Source organism: Micropterus dolomieu, linkage group LG11 (genome assembly GCF_021292245.1).
Source record: "Micropterus dolomieu isolate WLL.071019.BEF.003 ecotype Adirondacks linkage group LG11, ASM2129224v1, whole genome shotgun sequence".
NCBI lineage: Eukaryota > Metazoa > Chordata > Actinopteri > Centrarchiformes > Centrarchidae > Micropterus > Micropterus dolomieu.
Window position 1 is genome coordinate 9,061,543 of NC_060160.1, and position 19,997 is coordinate 9,081,539.

Genomic DNA, 19,997 nt, shown 5'->3' on the forward strand with positions numbered 1-19,997 from the left:
ACAACTTAAGTAAATTTATGGACTCCTAGAAAAGATCGGATAGCTCTATGATCTACAGCATTACAACTTATATGTTCAAAAAAAGAAGCATAGTCAGAGTGTGTGTGTGGTGAGTTTAGGGTTTTTTTTAGGTCATGGCTCTCTCTATACTGCTCGTTGTCCCTTGAAGTCCCATGTGGACCTCCGGTGGGTCTCTTTAACAACAAAGCCAGTTTGTTATGTGTTTACACAAAGCCGCCCTCAGTGTCTCCTCTCCTCCTCTGCAGAGCCTGGCTTGCCCGATAACAAACACCTCTTAGCACTGACTGACCATGGGATTTATGACTTCATAAAAGTCTGGTTTGGGGATATACTTGACAATTTCCCTTCAGGAGGTCATTTTGAGCTGTTTTGTGCTCTGTCAACACATCAAACCGCGATGACCAGTCTCCAGCAACAGCATCTGGGAATGTATGGCAAAGACACTGCTCTATAAACTTTGTTACCAAACATTTTTCTGCTAAGTGAGTGTGTATATGTGATGTTTTTCTGCCAAATCAAGACTTTGTCACTGTTAGCATGTGTGGTATGGTTGGTTCCCCTTGAGAAAATATGGACGAGTCGGTGTTAATCCCTTTGTGGGGGCATTCATACTCTCCTATCTCGTAAAAAGACATCTCTCTTTCAACAGGTAGAACATTAATGATGGGAACTGCGGCTTGTGAAAGGAAGCCGGATCGTATGGCTCCGGTCCTTTCTGCTCCCAAACGGCTCTTCATTTAGTACCACTTCTGCTGGTCACTGGCTAAAAGTTACATTCTTATTTGTTGCAACAAATAAGTAGTCAAGATTCTTCATCTGCAATACACTGAAACATTCTGTCATATTAAATTGTTAGAAAGTGGGATATGTCAGGAATAACTGTCCTAGTTGTATAACAAAAAGTATGGTTAATAAATAATTACACAACTCTATACAGACACATACAGTAATTTCAGTTAAATTAATAAGACATTATATGAAACAAAAAAGATGTCTGGTCTGTTAAAAAGTGTAATTTGGTCATTGTTATGCATTTCTTTTTTCATGGGGGGCCACAGACTCATTCACGACTGACACATCACTATTGAACAGACACCAGCGAAGAAGTGTCTTCATAGGTTGTATGTAGGTCTGTGCTGGTTTCACACCTTCTTTTTGAGCTCACAACTCACTCAGCTACTCAGCACCAACAACAGATGTATTCACACATTCACACAGGCATCCCCAAAGGACCGGCAGAGAAAGTGGAAATGTCTGTTTGCACTTCAAAAAGCTCAGTATAAAGTGTAAACTGCTGTTGGCTGAGGAATAGTCAGACACATAACCCTCCATAAAAAAGCAAAATGTCATTTTTACATATTTTTTCTATAGATTACACAAACAAGACATAATGTGTTAATTAGTGAGCTCTAGATTTTTGTTAAATCTGGCAGAGCCAGGCTAGCTTCTAGCAAGCTGTTTCCCCATGTTTCCAGTCTTGTGTCCTATGCTAAGTTAAGCGTCTGCTGACTGAGGTCTTGTATTGATCGAACAGACAAGAGTGGTAGTAATATTCTCAACTCAATATGTCAAACTGTTCCTTAAAATAACAGTTTGAGGCCCAGAGAGGTGAATGATCTATTATTCCACAAAAAAGATTAGAATAAAGTTCCAAAAATGAATATACATTTCATGTAGCAGAGCTGTTTTCTTCTTTACTTTTTCTTAATCATTTCACAACCCCTCAGATTTATCTTGTGACACTTTGCAAGGCAACCCGACGCCTAGGTTGAGAACCACTGGTCTAAACTAACTGTATAAAATACAGTCCCCACCAAAAGTATTGGAACGGTAAGGCAAATTTCTTTGTTTTTGTTGTACACGGAAGACATTTGGATTTAAGATCAAAAGTTGAGTATGAGACGTCTGTTGCTCAGTACACCAGTAGTTTCTTTCTTTTTCAGGACATTCAGCACAAATTGTTGTGCTTGCTATGCCCAATGTTTGTCAAATGGCTCTGGTCGATTTTCCTTCTTGTCTCAGCTTGACAATGGCTTGCTTTTCTCCCATAGACAGCTCTCTGGTCTTCGTGTTAGTTTATTCTCTTTAACAGGAAATGCAGTCTTTATAGGTTTGAACCAAGGATTAAAAATTAGACTAGTCATGCAGAGCTATTTAATGTTTGGACAGTCAACCTAAAAGGCAACACCTGGGCAATAAGAAACATCTGTCAGTCACATGTTCCAATAGTTTTGCTCACTTGAAAAATGGGTGGGTTCAAACAAAGGGTGGTATGTCCTGAGTTGTTTAACACATCTAGATGTGAATACCAGGAAATGAAAGCTGAAATTCTGAACTCTTGTCTCATCTTTTGATCTTAAACCCAAATGTCTTCAGTCTACAACAAAAACAAAGGAATTTGCCTTACTGTTCCAATACTTTTGGAGGGGACTGTAGTTAAAATTAGCTCCATCTCGAGCAGCTACAACAGTAAGATGGCTTGCATTGATGCATCTGTATTAACAATTTTATAAATGTAGTAATAATAACACTGACATGGGCAGAACGAGTACTTTTACTTTATATACTATATACTATCCTGTATGTATAGTTGCTGATAATATTTCTGTACTTTTACTGATGTAGGAATTTGAATGCAGGACATTTACTTGAATATATTTACACTGTTGTATTAGTACTTTTCTTACTTCCTTTACCACTAGTCTCATGCACAGTAAGGTCTGATGTTGGTAAGTAACACAATCCAGCAGCAATGACAGTCAGGTGTTAAAATTTTGTTAACTTTGAATTCGTGTTGGTGCTTTTCTTTAATACGATGGCACCCAAACTCCCTGTCCTGTGTGCTTGTGTCAAACGAGACGCTTATCAAAGCTGGATCTTATCGTCTCTTCATGCAAAACACTCTCACTCTGTAGCTGCTGACAGCGGGCCAGTCACAGGGCAGGACCGCAGCCAAAATATCCCCAGAGGAGCGAAGCCTTCAGGCTGGAGAGTCACAGTTTACAATGTTGGGTTTTCTCCATTTCATGCTCTCATACTCTCTATTGTCCCCAAGCTTTCACAGCTCCCTATCCGTAGGGCTTCAAAAGATCATATGACATTGCCTCATCCTCTGTTTGCAAAACGCCCTGCTTTTCTACCTCCACCCTGTTTTACTGTGTTTTTTCAAAATTTCTAAACACATTATGCACGCTATCTGGCTTTGCTCTCTAGTTCTATCTCTCACTCCATCATTCTTCGTCTCCTTACGCTCTTTCTCACTTGATGCAAGATTTCCCAGTGTAAACAGAGAGTGTATTGTGCCTGGACAGATCTTGTCTGTCCCCAGTGTTGACTGTTTTGTCTGTGGGAATCACCATGATGGATTGAGATCCCCTCGATGCAAGCGGACGTTTCCACTCACTCCCTCTCGCTTTGTTTTGACAATCTGCAAACAACAGTGGTGTTTGGTTTGGTGTACTACGCCTGATCTTTTCCCCCTTCAAGAGACAGTGAATGTAGTGACAAACCATAACATTTTTGTATCTTTTCTACCAAGGATTTGATATTTTTGGTGTTGATGATGATTTTGTGGTTGCGAGAGTCAAATATTCATTCCAAAAAAAACATGTTTCTTGGAGTCAATAGGGATTCTTCACTTCCTGTTAAGGCATCTAAACAGTAAAGGAACAGTGTGACATTTTGGGAAAAACACACACACTCACTTTCTGGCAGAGAGTTAGATGAGAAGATTTATACCACTCTCGGGCTTGTACAGTAATGGAGCTACTGCTAGCAGCAGGCTGCTAGCTTAGCCACTCTGATTTAGTCATTTTTGTCTCTTCGTGTTAATCAGGACATCTTATGGGATCATTTAAAGCAATAGTTTGACATTTTAGGAAATACACTTTGTTTTTGTCTGTGCACAAATCTTGGTGTAAAAACATTAGACTATGGGTCCATTCTCTCTTGCATAGGAACAACCAGCAGATACTTCAGGAAGTTACTGGTCCTGCACAAGAAGTAATTCATACATAATGCCCAGTCAAACCACAATGTGTTGTTTTTACACTTGTACAGATCAAACAAACAAGATATGACAATTTAATAAGTGAACTTTAGAGTTGCTAGGCTGATTTTGTCACCTTAGACAGAGCCAGGCTATCACTGTTTCCGCTTGTTGTTAGTCTTCATGCTAAACTTGCAAGAGACTTGAGAGTGGTATCAATCTTCTACTTTAACTCTCCTCCAGAAACTAACTCTCCTCCTTATGTCGCAAAACACCTAACTATTTCTTTAAGCATTCTGCCCTCTAACAGCTGCATAACATCTTTTTAGGATAGCGTAGTGGTAAATGAGACCACCCCATAGCTGTAAAGTTAGAAGGTCGACTCCCTTCCTCGTCTAAATCTTGTGCAGCAAAACACTGAACTCTTGTGTCTGGTGCACATGTATGTTTTCTTAAAGGAAAGTTAAACTCCCAATTGCTTAATCCAATAAGAGGATAGAGCTTTTAAAGTATCAGATGTGACACTAGGGGCTTGTCAGAGTGAAATCTTTTTTGACTATAGCTGTGAATTTGTGACCGCAGGACTTGAACGTGGCTAGTTTCACAGCTTTAGTCAGAGTGGAAAACTATATTCAACAATTGTGGCCTGGTGGTTTGCGGACTGGCTGTGATTTGCAAACACTCTGGCTGAATCACCTTTGGTAAATCGCTGCAACGCATGACCACGAGTTTCTGCGTTGTAATTTAGATTTTTACAGGGCTTCATCCTGCACACAGACATGCATACACTCACATTCAAACACACATGTTTATTGTATACACAGTGCATACCCACTTATGTCTTTTAGAGCTACACACATGCATGCAGTCCCACATGCAGCTTTATGAAATGAGTGTTATTGTGAAGTGGCTAAACAGTCATCACTCCTTGGACCTGTGATTTAAGGATCACTGTCTGACCACACTCACACTGTCTGCCTCCAAAGCCACTGTCACCAGGCACACTGCTTTACATCTCACTCACCAAGCGTATTTTCCAATAGCTAAGTGCCGATGATGTTGACAGCATGCACAATGCCCAAACCTCTGCTTTAATGTCTATTACACATGCCCAGTATTAAGTCACACAGTGTGTGCACTAAAAAAGCATTGGGTTGAGTAAATAGCAGTGATGCAATATTGGGTTAACTTTACTCAGTATGAATGGATTGTTTTGAGCCAGTGATAGTGTTATTTTTTATATTACTGTTGTGTTATTTACACAAACTAAAATATTTCACCTTAAAGTGGCTATAATTGATGTTTTTTACAATATTATAACATTGTAACAAATGACAACGTGAAATGAGATCACTTGTAGTAATGAACCTACAGAGAATGGTCACATGAATCGGCAGCTCCCTTCGGCTTTAAGGAGTTTTATTGTGAGTTTCAACTCATTACTTAGCTGTCTGAACCTAACATCACTGTTTTGGTTCACCCTCACCGCACTAATAGCGTTGTTTCCAGGCCATAGCAGGCAGCTGTTTTCAGCAGAAGAGTTCTTACCCACTGTACACTACATGCTCAACACCAAACAGCAGACAAATAAAGTTAGCAACTAGCTGAATATAGTATTTAGCAGCCAGAGCCAGACATTTTCCTCAGGAGTTGGTAGAGACCAACATTGGACTTACATTTGCCAGGTGGCCAGAAACACAACTCCAAATAAATCATAATGTTGCTCTGTAACTGCTGTATCAACTTAAAAAGTGATGATATGTCAATGCTGAGTTCACAATTTGTTTCCGCGGCCCCCAAGTGGCCAAAAAAATCTGTTATTGCCGGTTTAAAGCTGTCAAATGTATTATCAGTTATCTAAAATTATATGTATATGACCTTCATAACTATGAAGGATACATATTAGTGGAAAATAAAGTTGAAATATTGCAAAACAGTTTTTACTTTTGGCTGAGGTGAAAAAATATATGTATTCAAAAAGAACAGAAAGTGACAAAATGCAATTGAAAGTGATACAGCGAATAAATCGGGACATTAAGCATGTGACATCACTCAAGTTTCCAGTGCTGAGACAAAAAATGACGGCATACGGAACATTAGATGTGTGTGGAGGGATGAGGAGACGGGTTACCTTCCTCAAATGAATACATGATTTGAACAAAAATCCCATATTTTCATCATGTTTTCTACATTTACCATCGTTTGATGGAAATTGAAATAATTTTTTAATGTGCTGGTTTCCTGGAAATTCATTTTAAATGTCGAAACTAGTGACATGTAAGTTTAAAAAGAACTAGAGTATATTTAGTATAACAGTTTCCATAGTTTAGTTTAGAACCCAACAGTAATACACTATATAAAAATAACACCAAAACCGGGTCAAAACAACTGGTCTTGGATGTTTTTCTACACAAGGTATACTGGGTAAAGTCATTGTGACCCAGATCGGGTGATTTTTAGTGAAGCGCAATTGGAGTGTTAACACTGGAATGAGTTTTTACCATTTCCTTTCACAGCAGTGGCCAAGAGAGAGCTGACCTCTACCTGCAACATTAGCTTTTTTTTAACTTGAAGCCCTAGTGCAGCTCATCAGCAGACCACACACACACACAGTGTTAAGAGGATGCACTCCATTGAAAAAGAAATAGAGGATAAAGAGACAAAGGGGAGAAGAGTTAACAGTTTTCTTACACAGAGGGTGAAAAATTAAATGGTGAGTAGTTTTTTCCGCCATAAAAACTCATAATGTATGTTCACAACCTCCCCTCACTGTCAAACATGTTATCCTATGCGTCTCTCATCCTCAGCACTGTCCTCTCTCTCGCAATGTTGCTGTTAAAGTGTGTTTGGTTTATTTTCTTTTTATATGGAGTTTCCATCATGCTCCACTCCCTCTGTGGTTCCAGTGCGGCTGGCCAAATGGCAATAAAATGCTCAAAGGACATCAGAGAGGGAAAGGGAGACCTATTTGTTAGCCTAACAGAATCCCCAGTAGTAATATAGGCAGTCAACGTGGGAGAAAAAGTGTCAATGTTCTGTTTTGGTGCTGTTGTGAGGGGTAAGAGAAGTGGCCGAATGACAGCCACAGAGAAGAATCTCGGCTGTGTCATATCTGTGTATGAGATGGGTCAATAGTCATTCAACCAACCTTTGACATCTGAATTCAGTCATCTTTATTTGTGTTGTGGGAGGGTTCTTTTTATCTACATGGTAAACTCAAAGTACTGAAAAATGTCAAATATATATAAATAAAGTACACAACAAGAACATAACTCAAATTAAAGCAGCTTTGGTCAAATAAAAAAATGCATTCAAAGTCACCAGGAAAACAAGTACTTTCAACTGCTGTGTTTGCTAAAATTATGGCTTTAAAATGTGAGTGGAATGAGTCCACGTTTGAGAGACTGAAAACTGAAAGCAGATTTTTCCTTGTTTTATTGTGGTTTATGGAACTTTTAAAAGTAAACAGTCCTGACAAGCAGGGCTGGACTGGGACAAAAAGAAATTAAAACGGCCCTGGCATTTTTGGCCGAGGCGGCCCACCAAAATCGGTCGGACACCCCTCACCAATTACACCATCAATACATTTAGGGGTGTGATGAAACACTGAGACGCACAAGATTTGTTTTTGCACAAGATTGGTGTGCATGACTACAAGACAAGAATATATTGTAATAGCCATACTATTTATAAAAAGATATTAAAAAAAAAAAATGTAGATGGGGGTGTCTGGGGGTTCTCCTCCAGAAGTTTTTTTAACATTAAACACTTAATTTCCTGCTTTCTGGAGACATTTTCGGCACTAATTTGTGGTGGAAAAGTCTTTATTTTTATAAAGGGAAGCACAAAATTCAGGTGGCTGGTGAAAAATTCACAATATAAAAATAATCAGTAGCTTATTATTTTTTGCTTAAGTTACTTTTTTTGGACAATGCAGAAGTTTCTTTTATATTTACACTGCATTGCAGGTTTATTGTGCAAATAAACCTTTGTCAAAGCATTTTTATTTGTTAATCAACATTTCTTGGTGCAAGCTATTTTTCAGAACTTTAACAAATGCTTTCAAAAAGTGGTGGCTACATGTCCCCAGCACCCCCAGTGTAAATGACCCTCCCTCCCTGCTCCCTCCCTACAGGTTGAGCTACTCCATACTTACCACTTCACCTCCACTCTCCTCCTGCTCTCTCTCTCACTCAGCCCTGTCACTTTGTCACTCTGTTTCAACAAAGAAGACTTGTTTTCTGAAACTGATGGACTGTATGTGTGTTACTAGGTCCAGTCTATAATAATAATAATAATAATAATAATAAATTAATTTATTTATATAGCACCTATATAAAACAAGGTTTACAAGGTGCTTTCCAGGGTAACAACCATAGGAAAACACAGAACAATATCATCAACATTAAAAATAAAAGATAGAGGATCACATTAAGGCTAGAATATAAAAGTGAGTTTTCAGAAGAGACTTAAATGATGAGATAGACTTAGTATAGAATAAGTGAAATTAACTAACTTAAACTTAAAACTAACAGGCAGCCAGTGCAACAATGACAGGACTGATGTAATGTGCTCTTGTTTTCTGGTACCTGCATTTTGAGGAGAGAAACTTTTGTCTGCATACAGAGAAAAGGGAGTTCAATAATCAAGATGCGGTGAAATAACAGCATGAAAGACTGTTTCAAGGTTTTTGGTAAACAGGAATGGCTTAATTAAAAAAAATTATGCTGAAAAAAACATTATGACAGATTTGATTTGACTGTTCAAAGTGAGGTTGCTGACAATTAAACCAACAAGGTGTCTATACTGTGGAGTAAAAAACAGGGGTATGAAACTAGTAGCTAATTTGAGTATTTCAGTCTTTTTGGAGTTGAGCTGAAGGAAATTTTGAGCCATCCATTTATGGAAATAGTGAACAGTGAAAATATTTCATTGAAGTTACTGGTGTAACAGCTGAGGTATCATCTGCATAAATATTGAAACTGATGTTGTGTGATCTAATGAGATGTCCAAGTGGCAGCATGTAAATGGTGGACAGAATCGGGCCAAGTGCCGAACTCTGAGGAACCCCACGATGCAGCCCAGAGGTGGAAGACCTTGACCCAGCAATACCAACACAAGCTCCTGAAGTTTGCAGATGACACCACCCTCTTTGGGCTCATTTCTGGTGGGGATGAGTCTGCCTACAGGGGGAGATTGACCATCTGGTGACGTGATGCAGCCAGAACTACCTGGAGCTCAATGCTCTTAAGACAGAGTGAGCAGGAAAGATTGTGGCCGACACCTCCCACCCCGGACACTCCCCTCTGACAGGAGGCTGTGGTCCATCAGGACCAAAACCTCACTCCACAAGAACAGTTTTCTTCTGTCTGCAGCTGGTTTCATCAGCAAGGCCTGTGACCTAGCCGATTCTAATTCTGATTCTGATGAAAAGACCAAAATCAACAATGCTTCACTCCATTTCTCAATACAGTTTAGTCTGTTCCTACTGAAGATGCAACTCTTTAAAAAAAGGTTAAAAATACATACTTCTAATTTTAATAAACTATAAATAAGCCCAAACAGCTGGATACTGTAGTTTTTAGCAAATGCTACTCAAAGAGTAATTTGTTTGGGGCTATTTTCAGCCACGGTTTTGGTGTGCAAACAAGTATTTACAACAGCAGGACAGTGTATGTGGGATCGACTCTAAATTAACCACAGTGCCCATGTTCATCCTAATGAAGGCACCAGTGGAACTTTGTCACTCATTGATGTGTTTTTAATAGACCAATAATGGAGATTAGTCAAGTGTATCAGGTTTTGGCCAAACAGAAAATAATCAAATCAAATCATTGTTGTAGTTTCTTTCCGTGGGGATTTGTTGACAAGAAAAATATAGAATATCGCCAGACTTATTCTTTTAAGAGAGTTTCAGGCATCAAACCATCATCTTTCTTTCCTTTCATTTTCTCAGTCTCCAGTATTAAATATTATGTATCTGAACTGTTATCCAGTACTTCATTTCAGCTGTCTTTGGTATACAACGAGTTAGTTGGGTCTCCCATCTCTGCTCAGTGACCCAGTCACAGTCTGGGTCATCACAAAGTTCTGGATGTCAAATAGCTGTAAGAAAACACATTAATCTGCGAAACACTTGGTAAAACTGGGCTTAAGCTCCCTCTCTACTGTCCTGCCTCCCCCTTGGCAGCCGTGCCCGAGAATAGGCATGTAAACCATGTAGGGCTGACACCAGTTGTTTTGACTGAGAGCACTGAGGCACTGACTTATTGTGCAACAGAAGGCAGAGCCTTTAGCCCGGTAAGCTAGAACGCCAAAATCCCTGCTGTAAACTCACCCCTCCCACTTCCAGAACTGACCTTTTCCAGGATGGAATTTGAAAGCATTTTCCCCAGAAAGGTGGTTAATCATATCAGGAAAGTTTGATACACACAGTTGTGTTTTTCTCAGCATTGTTACAGTTTTCCTGATAAATCCACACCCATTAGAATCAATTTGGAACTTATGATAGTTTTGAGCAAACATACAGAGCCATATCAGTGCTGTGAATGGACAAACAGCTCTCCAGTCACCACTTAAATTTAAATACTTAAAAGTCAACAGTGGAATAAAGCCACTAAGTGTTAAAATGTATTATATTACATCAGAGGTGGGGGACTCGAGTCACATGACTTGACTCGAGTCAGACTCGAGATGCAAACTTAAAGACTTGAGACTTGCTTGACTAAAACAGACAAGACTCGACTTGACTTTGACTTGGTATTCAAGACTTGACACTTAACTTAGACTTGAGACAGATGACTTGAAAATGACTTGATTTTTTTATTAAATACATTCATTCATTCATTCCACCGTTTGCGGCATAATCCTGCAACCATGTGTGCTTTCACATAGCACTCCGGATCTCTGTAACCAGTGGCGTAGAAAAAGACCTTTACGTGTACAACACAGACATTCAAAAATTATGTTGTCATTGACGGTAGGCAGAAAAAAACAGCAGTGTGCAAGGTCTGCAGCTCAAAAATCAGTGACATCACCACCACAACAAAGGACCCATAAAGAAAGGTATGTTACGTGACTATGGCTTTTTAGCTAACTTACGGCTGGTCAAATGCATAGAAAGCTAGGGTTAAATATTAAGCTACGCCCTGTTGCAAATTTAGTAGGAACACAGAGCTGAAGCGAATGCAGTTTAATACACTAGTTCTGTAATAAATCTTAGCTTCATTAATGTTATAATATTCAGTATTGGTTTAAACTATTTTAGAGAGCTATGTGAAAACCTCTTAACATTCCTGGTGGTGACAGGTCCTGATGACAGCTTTCATTATGTGCCCAAAACTGCTATGTTAAGTTCATACTCTAAAATCCTTGTGATTCGACCATTGCAAAACATTTCAAGATACAATCACAACAGCGGGTACAATCAGCGCCTCTGTCAGACCAATCATTACAATCAAACTTGACGCAGCTCACCTTTGAAGCCTCATAGTAACTTAATCCACTGATCAATTATATTCCAACAAAGGTACATTGTCAAAGGTCCAGATGATCCAATCCAGTAAAAATATTTAGTCCAAAGCACATTCCATCAATAAATCCCCAGGGACTGCTGCTGCATCGTTTCATATTTGCCGGCAGATGTGGCTAGGATGTCATTATAACCGTACTAACTCCAATTTTGGATGTAAACAAATATGATATCTTGTATTCAAAGTAGCCGCTGAACTCTGACCTTTCGACTGGCAAGTCGACCCAATAGGAGCTCACATGTCCAGTCCACAGCCTACAATAGCCAACGAGAGCCCGCGCTGTAATGAAGGGCCAGCCCCTATTATTTTGTGGGTATATCAAGCCATTTGCAACCAATTTTGCTAAAGACTGGGCCTTCGTGTAGCCAATAAAATTCTGAAAATAACGATATCCAGCTTTGTCTGCATGCATTTGTTAGGAAACTTTTTCAAGCAGAAATGAATATGTTACTCTTAGTGTGTTTAAACTTATATCAATTCCAGTAGCACTGACTTTTGAGTTTGACAGTTTAGAGTGTTATCTTTCAGAGAAGCCCCAAATATTGTCTAAACAGGAGTGAATGATAAATACGGCCTGAACCAGATCTGGGTAAAAAAAACAAAAACAATATAAGCTATTAATATAAGCAATACTAGCAGCGTAGCTCTCTGGATAGTAATTTTTCCATTATTTCCATTAACTTCTGTACAGACAGTCATGGCAATTAGGACAAAACATATGACTTTGGTGAGGGTTTACTTCTAGAACCACCATGGGTTCACAGGTGTAGTTTTGACTGAAATATCTCAACAAATGTTAGCAAGCTGACATGCTAAACTTTGGTGTACATGGTAAACATTAAAACTGCTAAACATCAGCATGTTAGCATTTTCATTGTTAGCATGTTGTCGTGCAGACGTTAGCATTTAGTTCAAAGCACCACTGTATACAACCTCAATGAGCCACTGGCAAGGCTGTAGACTCTTGATAGCATCCATGCTAGAAAACAACAATCACTAGTCTGGAAGCCAGTTGTGATCCAATATGCAACTTACAGTGTGATGTGGAAACATGAGACTGAATTAAGAGACATCTTTGTTGGACTTTTGAAATGAAAAATATTTGCATATTCATACATTCAGATTTTTTCACTATGGGGAAAAGAGTAGATATGTTTTGAATTTTTACATTAGCATTTAGCTCAAGTACAGCCTCACAGAGCCACTAGCAAAGCTGTAGACTCTTGATAGCATCCATAGGAAACTATCTGGATAATGTCTGTGTACTATAGAAGCACACACACATGTCCTCTGGAGAAGGTTGAACATAGTATTTGTGTTGCTGAATTGCTCTAATGTGATCACAGACCATCAGCTGAGGAATACTTGTGGTTGTTTGTGTGTTTTCTCAACACACTGACGTGGATGGTCTTGACCATGCGTCCATATGTGACGAGTCTGGGAGTGAGAACAGGTTGGTTTTCTCTGTCTGCGTCTGATTCTATCTTCATGTATGCACTCTGTCTTTGTGTAATACTACTTCAGTCAGTGTAAGCAGCAGGGTGTGTCACACCACTGCATGCTTGTTACATTAACACGCAAACTTAAAAAAAAATCATGCACTGGTTCCATTTTTGGCATAATTCGATTTTAAATGTTCTTCTCTTGTTATTATACTGAGACACTCTGTAATACTTGTCTTTTATGATATGAATGTAAAAGTAATCTAGAAACTGATGAGAATTATTTATTTAGGTGTTACATTTAGCAGACAGACATAATAAACCGTTTCAAATGGAGATATGCGAATATTACAGAGAGGAAACCGATCTTCCCACCAGGACCACAAGTCTGCTTTTTTGATTAGGCTCCATTTGCTTCTAAACTACAACGATGATTAAAGCAGCTTGACTGTAAACTATTTCTGACATTTGAGGGAATCCTTCTGAGATTTAGAGAATGAAGGACTGAAGGGGATCATCAAGACCTGAGTGCACTTGTATTGTGTTGGTGTGGTCTCAAATTTTCCAACATGATCCCCTCACAATTCTTTTACTGCCTAGATAATGATTCATTACAGTTGCAACGCTCCACACAGTGTTTTAACAACTTCCCAATAAACCAACGTACTGTAATTAGGCAAGGCTACTTAAAACCTAAAAATTGGACTTCTCAGTGCTCACTCATGGTGGTCTTTAATTCTTGATTTTTAATCAGAGGTAATAAACAGACTTCTCCAAATCACTTAAAGACCCCCCTCTACTCAAAAATGTGCTTTACTTGTTACTTCATTTGGATTTTTTTACTTTCACAGTGCAGATACTTGCTCACATTATATGTGAGTGAACAAAAGGATTATAAATGTAAATGCTCCGTATTTGTATAGCGCCTTTCTAGTCTTTTCAACCACTCACTTTTACACTATATCTGCATTCACCATCCACCAAGCCTAAGTGCTCAAATAGAAACTAACATTCATACACTGGTGGAACAGCCACCAGGGGCAATTCGGGGTTCAGTATCTTGCCCAAGGACACTTCGACATGCAGCCAGGAGGAGCCAGCAACCTTTCGATTAACGGGCAACCCGCTCTACTTCCTGAGCCACAGTCGCACGGTCGATTTTGTGGCATCACAACTAGCTTGTGGTCCAATATGCAACTATGTGGAAACTTGAGCATGAGAATGGACTTTCAGTGAAGTAGGAGACGTATTTGTGCCTTTTACTTTTAAAATAAAAAATATTTACATATTCAGAGATTCTAGATTTTTCACTTAGGGAAACAGAGTAGATGTGTTTTTAATGTCAGTGTTGGCCTGTCCACCACTTTGGTCTAGACTGAAATATCTCAACAACTACTGGATGAATTGCTATGAAAGTTTGAAAGTTTTTAGACAATGTCCTAATAACTTTAGTGATCCCATGACTTTTACTCAAGTTAAATGTTTCAAAAACTATTGTATGGATTGTGTGAAATTTGGAACACACACTAATTTCCCCTTCAGGATTAACTGTAGTAGGTAATCCTGTACTAGTTTCATCTAGTGTCACCATCAGGTCAAACTTTCATTGTGTCATTAGTTTGGTTTATGACCAAATACTTAGTACTAATGATATTCCCATCTCAGTTGTACACAACAAATAAGCTAACATTAGCTCAAAATCAGTATCTTAGCATTGTCATTGGGAGCATATTAGCATACTAGCATTGATGATCCAATGATATTTCATCACACCATCAGGTCAAATATTGATGTCTATCATAGTAGCATAGTTACTGAACGCTAAGTTTCAGTTTGTCCAATTGATAGGCAATCATCAGCAACATTCATGAACACTTGCTAATGACATTCCCTTTGATGTGTTTAGTGCAGCTAATTAGCGAATGTTAGCATGCTAACACGCCTAACAGGTGAACACACAGTAGGCTTGCTTCACATCAGCATAATGTTGTTGTTGTGAACATGTTAGCATGATAATGGAAAACCAAAAGATTAATACATAATTAATCATTATTCAAATCAAGAGTTTTTATACTATCTTAAAACATATCTGAAGGGGATATTTAATCTTCAGTGTGTAAAGCTGTAAATTAAACTCTGGTTCAGACATCAGCTCAAAGAAATCAAGAACGTGTTTACATCCTGGAAGAAAAACCTCTAGGCAGCCTTAATGCAATATCCTGAGCCGCTCCTGCTTATAAGGGGGGCCTGACTCCTGGAGAAATTTGATCCTGCAATGGGCCCTTTAAAGGAATATGGGATGAGTCTGTTGAATGGAGCTCAGTGAGTCCCACTGAAGTCTGCGCTCAAAGAAAGCCAAGGACAGCAGCGGGACGGGGGCAACACAAGACATGAAACACTGACAAACAAACTAATGAGGACTGAGAGCAGACAGAAAGTCAACGTACTGAAGAAGAAGTCGTTATGAGCCCAATTGCAGCGAATTACCGGGGAAGGTGTCCGTGATCGGAGAAAGCCGACTGAAGGGGGGGAGAGACAACAAAGATACAAGGTAAAGAAGCTGTGAAGGGCTCTGCTGTAGAAACAAACTGCCGATTTATCTCTTTGCTTCCAGCATGTCACGCAGTGTTTGTAATGCAGATGCCAAAACCAAGACGCAGGAGGTTGTTTGGGAGAAAAGCCGCAGCTTCAGCTGAGTATTGAGAGAGATGTCCGAAGTTTGATTGAACTCTTTTTCGCTGACCGACGGTTTTACTGTTGCTACTATTCTACTAAGCGCCTGGCACACCTGTTCCTTGTGGGTTTTTTTGGACAAAATCTCGGCCAATACGTGTCTTGGAGTAGCTCTAAATATATTACTAAAGCTATATTAAGTCTATATGTGAATCCAGAAATGGGGAAAAAAAACATGTTTATATTTGCATGACTTTAGAGGAAATTGTGCATATGTATGTCTGCCACATATGCACACTTCTCTTCATCATGCGCATCTGGAGAAATCATGATGGTCCATACTGCTCCATAGCCTACATCAATCTGACCCCTCCAGCAGCAGCCATAGCTATAACACCTTCTAAAGCTAAAGCATGAAGAGAAGATCTATTATCTCGGTCTCACAGTGTATGGTTAGGTGTGTCTTTTGCTATAACTCATGCGATTTTTTCCCCTTCAAAAATGATGCCTTTCTCCATGCCCTGCAGTGCTGCAGGAGAGTCAACACTTTTGAAGTGTGTGTGTGTGTGTGTGTAGGATGGAGAGCTGCAGAGGTCGATGTTTACACCTCAGTACAGAAGAATGTCAGGGCCTGTATTTAAGGCTGAGACTGATAATGAGTGAGGTCAGTTTGCTGAGGCTTGTCATTAACCTGAGCTGGGAGAGAGAGCTGCAGGTTTGCTTGCTGGCGAAGGTAGGAGGAGAGGATGTAGTAGAGGAAAGATGGAAGGAAGGAAGGGAAAAGGGAGGGAAGAGGAGGAAAGACGGAGGGAAGAGGAAGGTGGGAAAGGTGCTGCAAAGAGAGGGGGAACAAGTGCAGGGGGGTGAAAAAGTGAGAGGTGTTGGAGGAGGAGGGATGAGGCAGATAGGAAAAGGAGGAGGAGTAAGACAAGATAGATAAGATGATAAATGTTAGGATAAACTTGAGGTGTATTCATGATTTAAAAAGACAGGCTAAGGACTTGCATTTGCCTCTGTAGTGCTTTAAATGTCTAATTTGAGTAATTACACTGTTGAAATTGCCTTTTGAATCTGAATTATTACAAGATAAGAAATAAAAGTAGGGAACACGCTGTTATTTATTAACTTTTAAAACATTCTCCTTTTTCATCAAATTACATTAAACCTCTGTTTTCCAAGAATGGGGTCAAAGTTTAAAAAATTTGTAGCTGTGTTGGAGAGCCACTACCAACACACCCCTCTTATAGGAAGAAATCCCAGCTGTAGCTGCAAAATGGGACCAAAATAGTGAGGCACTAATTTAAACAAAAGCGTGAGGCCTACTTGGCCGGATGGGAGTCGACAGAGGTCCCCTTTGTTAAACATATGGGGTTGCAGAGCAGAAGATAAGGCAATATTTAACACACCCATACTTGACTCCGCGTGTTCTCTGATAATTTGTCTTTGTCTCCTTTTGTACACACAGAGATCTGCCATGCTGACACAAATCTGCAGCGACTGACCCAGATTTACACATATGCTCCTGTGCTGTTTGACGGGAGTCTTTTTTTATTTTGTGAGTGGGTGGTGGTCAGATGCAAAAAACGTGGGGAAGCCAAGCTGGACCTCAGCAGAGACAACAGCAGCGGGGATTTGAAATGTCTGGTGGGGATGATATCACTGAACCACCTAATCACTTACATCACCGCAGCTGCATGCTCAGCAGTGTGTCAGCGTGTGTGTCTGTTTCCAATCTATTTCAGTGTGCATCTCCATCTGTGTCTGTCTGTGTTCTGATAAGCAAGCGCTGAAGAGTTACGACTGGCCGGGGAGTGTGTGTTTGAATATGTGGTGATTAAGGGGGGTTTCAGTCAATGCAAGGACTGACTTCAGACGTGTGCTCCTTGCATCCTCGGAAGAGCAGCACACGCCCTCGATCCTTTGACCAAAGGTGCAGTCAAACAGCCAGACAGAAACGCCACACACTGTCCCGTCCAAACAATTTTATAACGAGCTCTGATAGCTTCCACATTTTGAATAAAAACTCTCCTCTCTGGATTTCAAATCTCACTCAGCCTGAGGAATAATGCAGCATAACTGTATAAGTCTAGTCAATGGAAAAGCAGTTCTCGGCGATGGCAGACGTTGAAACGATCCTGCTGGGATCGCTGCGGTGGCGTTTCCATTCAGTCGTCTTCCCCAGTGTTTGCTCTGGCTGCGGCTACATGCAAGTTCCCCCAGCTAAATGGAAGTAGAGAAGCTCCCAGGGCCTTTGTGTCTCTCTGCAGCCAGGAGAGGACTCACCATTCTGGGCTTCATCTGTGCACCTCCCTGCCTGCCCGCTCTGGGTGGCCTGGGTATTACCAAACAAGGAGAACCTGGAAAGCTTGCCCTACACCTGAATGTTTCGAGCATTGGCATATGCCAGATGGAGATGCAGAAGAGAAGAGTATTTATCAGATTGTATATAACAGTAGACTCAGTGGAAAACAGTCTTCTGCGTTCCTATAAACCATCCCACAATGGAGGGTTATGCTCATGCAAAAGGAGAAAATGACTCCAGTTTAAATCTTAGCTGCAACAAAAGCTACATTACACCCACACACAGTGAAATTGACCTCATTCTTGACAGGCTGGTGATGTCGGGTTGACTTTGTCCTTATGCACACCGATGCAGAGAGATGTGGCCTCTTGTAACCTCTGGTTGCCTTCCTTCCTCATCCTGCTCATGACAAAGTTTAACTTTACACTTGCTGATTATCCACTCCCTGGCACCGGTTGGCATGAACTGTAACAACCCCCTCATGTCCAACAAGCAGGGAGTGTTATAGGAATTGTTCCGGGGAGAATTAGCATGGCAGCGCTGAGTGTTTAACCATCAAATAGCTTGTTTACACCCAGCTGTTAGCTTCTGGAAGAGGGCCTGGCCTAATCTTTCCTGGCTTGCCCACTGTGGCCAAGCAGGGCTTATTCAAGCGTTCTCTTCTCCATGCCGGCGTCCCTCTTTACTTGACCTTCATACACCAGTCTGCCCCAGAGAGAGAGAGAGGGAGACGTCGGTAGCTGGACCATGACTGTCCAGCCTGGGTACAGCGGTCGGCTGGCGAAACCTCCACACGCATGTCTTCTGTAATTTGTTTGCTAGGCCTGTATTTATGAGCATGCTAATTGTAGGGAGTGCCATGGTGCAGTTATAGTCGCTGGACTTTGAATGTCTGCTGTTCTGCTGACGGTGTCTGGCTGCACTTTGAGCTTTGGTCTACTGCTTAACTTTTTAACTTTCTTAAACTGCTTTTGGTTTCATTTTTACTTAATGACAGGCAAACTTTCACTCAAAATCTCACATCTCAGCGTCATTGCTGGGCTCCTGTGAGTTCAAAGCCCAAAGCTGATTCTTATTGTTACTTTTATCTCAAGATAATCAGACTTTTATTGAGTTCACACAGTAGGGTATTAACCTTTTGTAAATGAGTATCCTCCCAGAAAAAAATAGCCACTAGTCAATCGTCCCCAGGTAAAAATAACCTCAGCGCCCCAGTTTCCCACATTCAGCAGTCGGCCCATTCATTCTCATACATTCTTTCCTCCTTTCTTTGCCGAGGCGAGCTGACGGCCCCCCTCTCTAGCTGTGATGGGACTGTCATGCAGAAAGACACTATTGTGCTGCGCGGGATCCCGTTTCAGTCTTGCCTTGTAATTAAGAAGGGATTGCATGGCTAGGGAGTTGTGGGCGGGGAGGTGGGAGAGACCAGGGGATTGGGTTAGTAGGTAATTTGGCTAAAAAGCAGAGCGCTGACCTGCTTTGTAGCTGGCAGGCCTGGGAGCCGGCACGCATGAACCCAACTCCCCCACCGACACACAGCCTCCCTGCTGAGGTTTTGTTCAGTGTGTGTGTGTGTGTGGGCATGTGGAGAGACTGGGGACGAAAAGGAAAGAAAAGTTCCGGCTGTGGTAATATCTCTCCAAGCTGTCTATTTCTTTGTACAGGACATGTTTACGTATGAATGTTTCTTTGTAGTTATAGTCACAGAGCAACACAGAAAGTGAGAGGAAGCTTTCATTAACCTCATGTCAGTGTGGACTCATCGTTAGTGTTTGAGTTACTCACATTTCCTCAGTGAATCATGGGAAGTGTGGTCAGCGGAGAGCATTTGTAGGGGTTAAGTCAGATTTTTATTTTCTTGTGCTATAAATGAAAACAGAAGCTGGACTACTCGAGGAAATACCATATTTGTGGATCCTGTTTGGGCTGATTCATGTTATTTGCTTCCTTATTACTGTGAACACTAAAAAGACTTTAGATTCAAGTTAAATGTGTCACTCAGGACAAAGTTATTATCTTCACAACAGCTAATACAGTAT

The 19,997-nt window shown here is 40.5% G+C and overlaps 1 protein-coding gene across 1 annotated transcript in view; it reads left to right on the forward strand.

The window, feature by feature from the left end:
* Positions 1-19,997, forward strand: part of LOC123979380 (codanin-1-like) — a 119,769-nt gene that overhangs the window by 74,744 nt on the left and 25,028 nt on the right. The gene's annotated exons all lie outside the window — the stretch shown is intronic.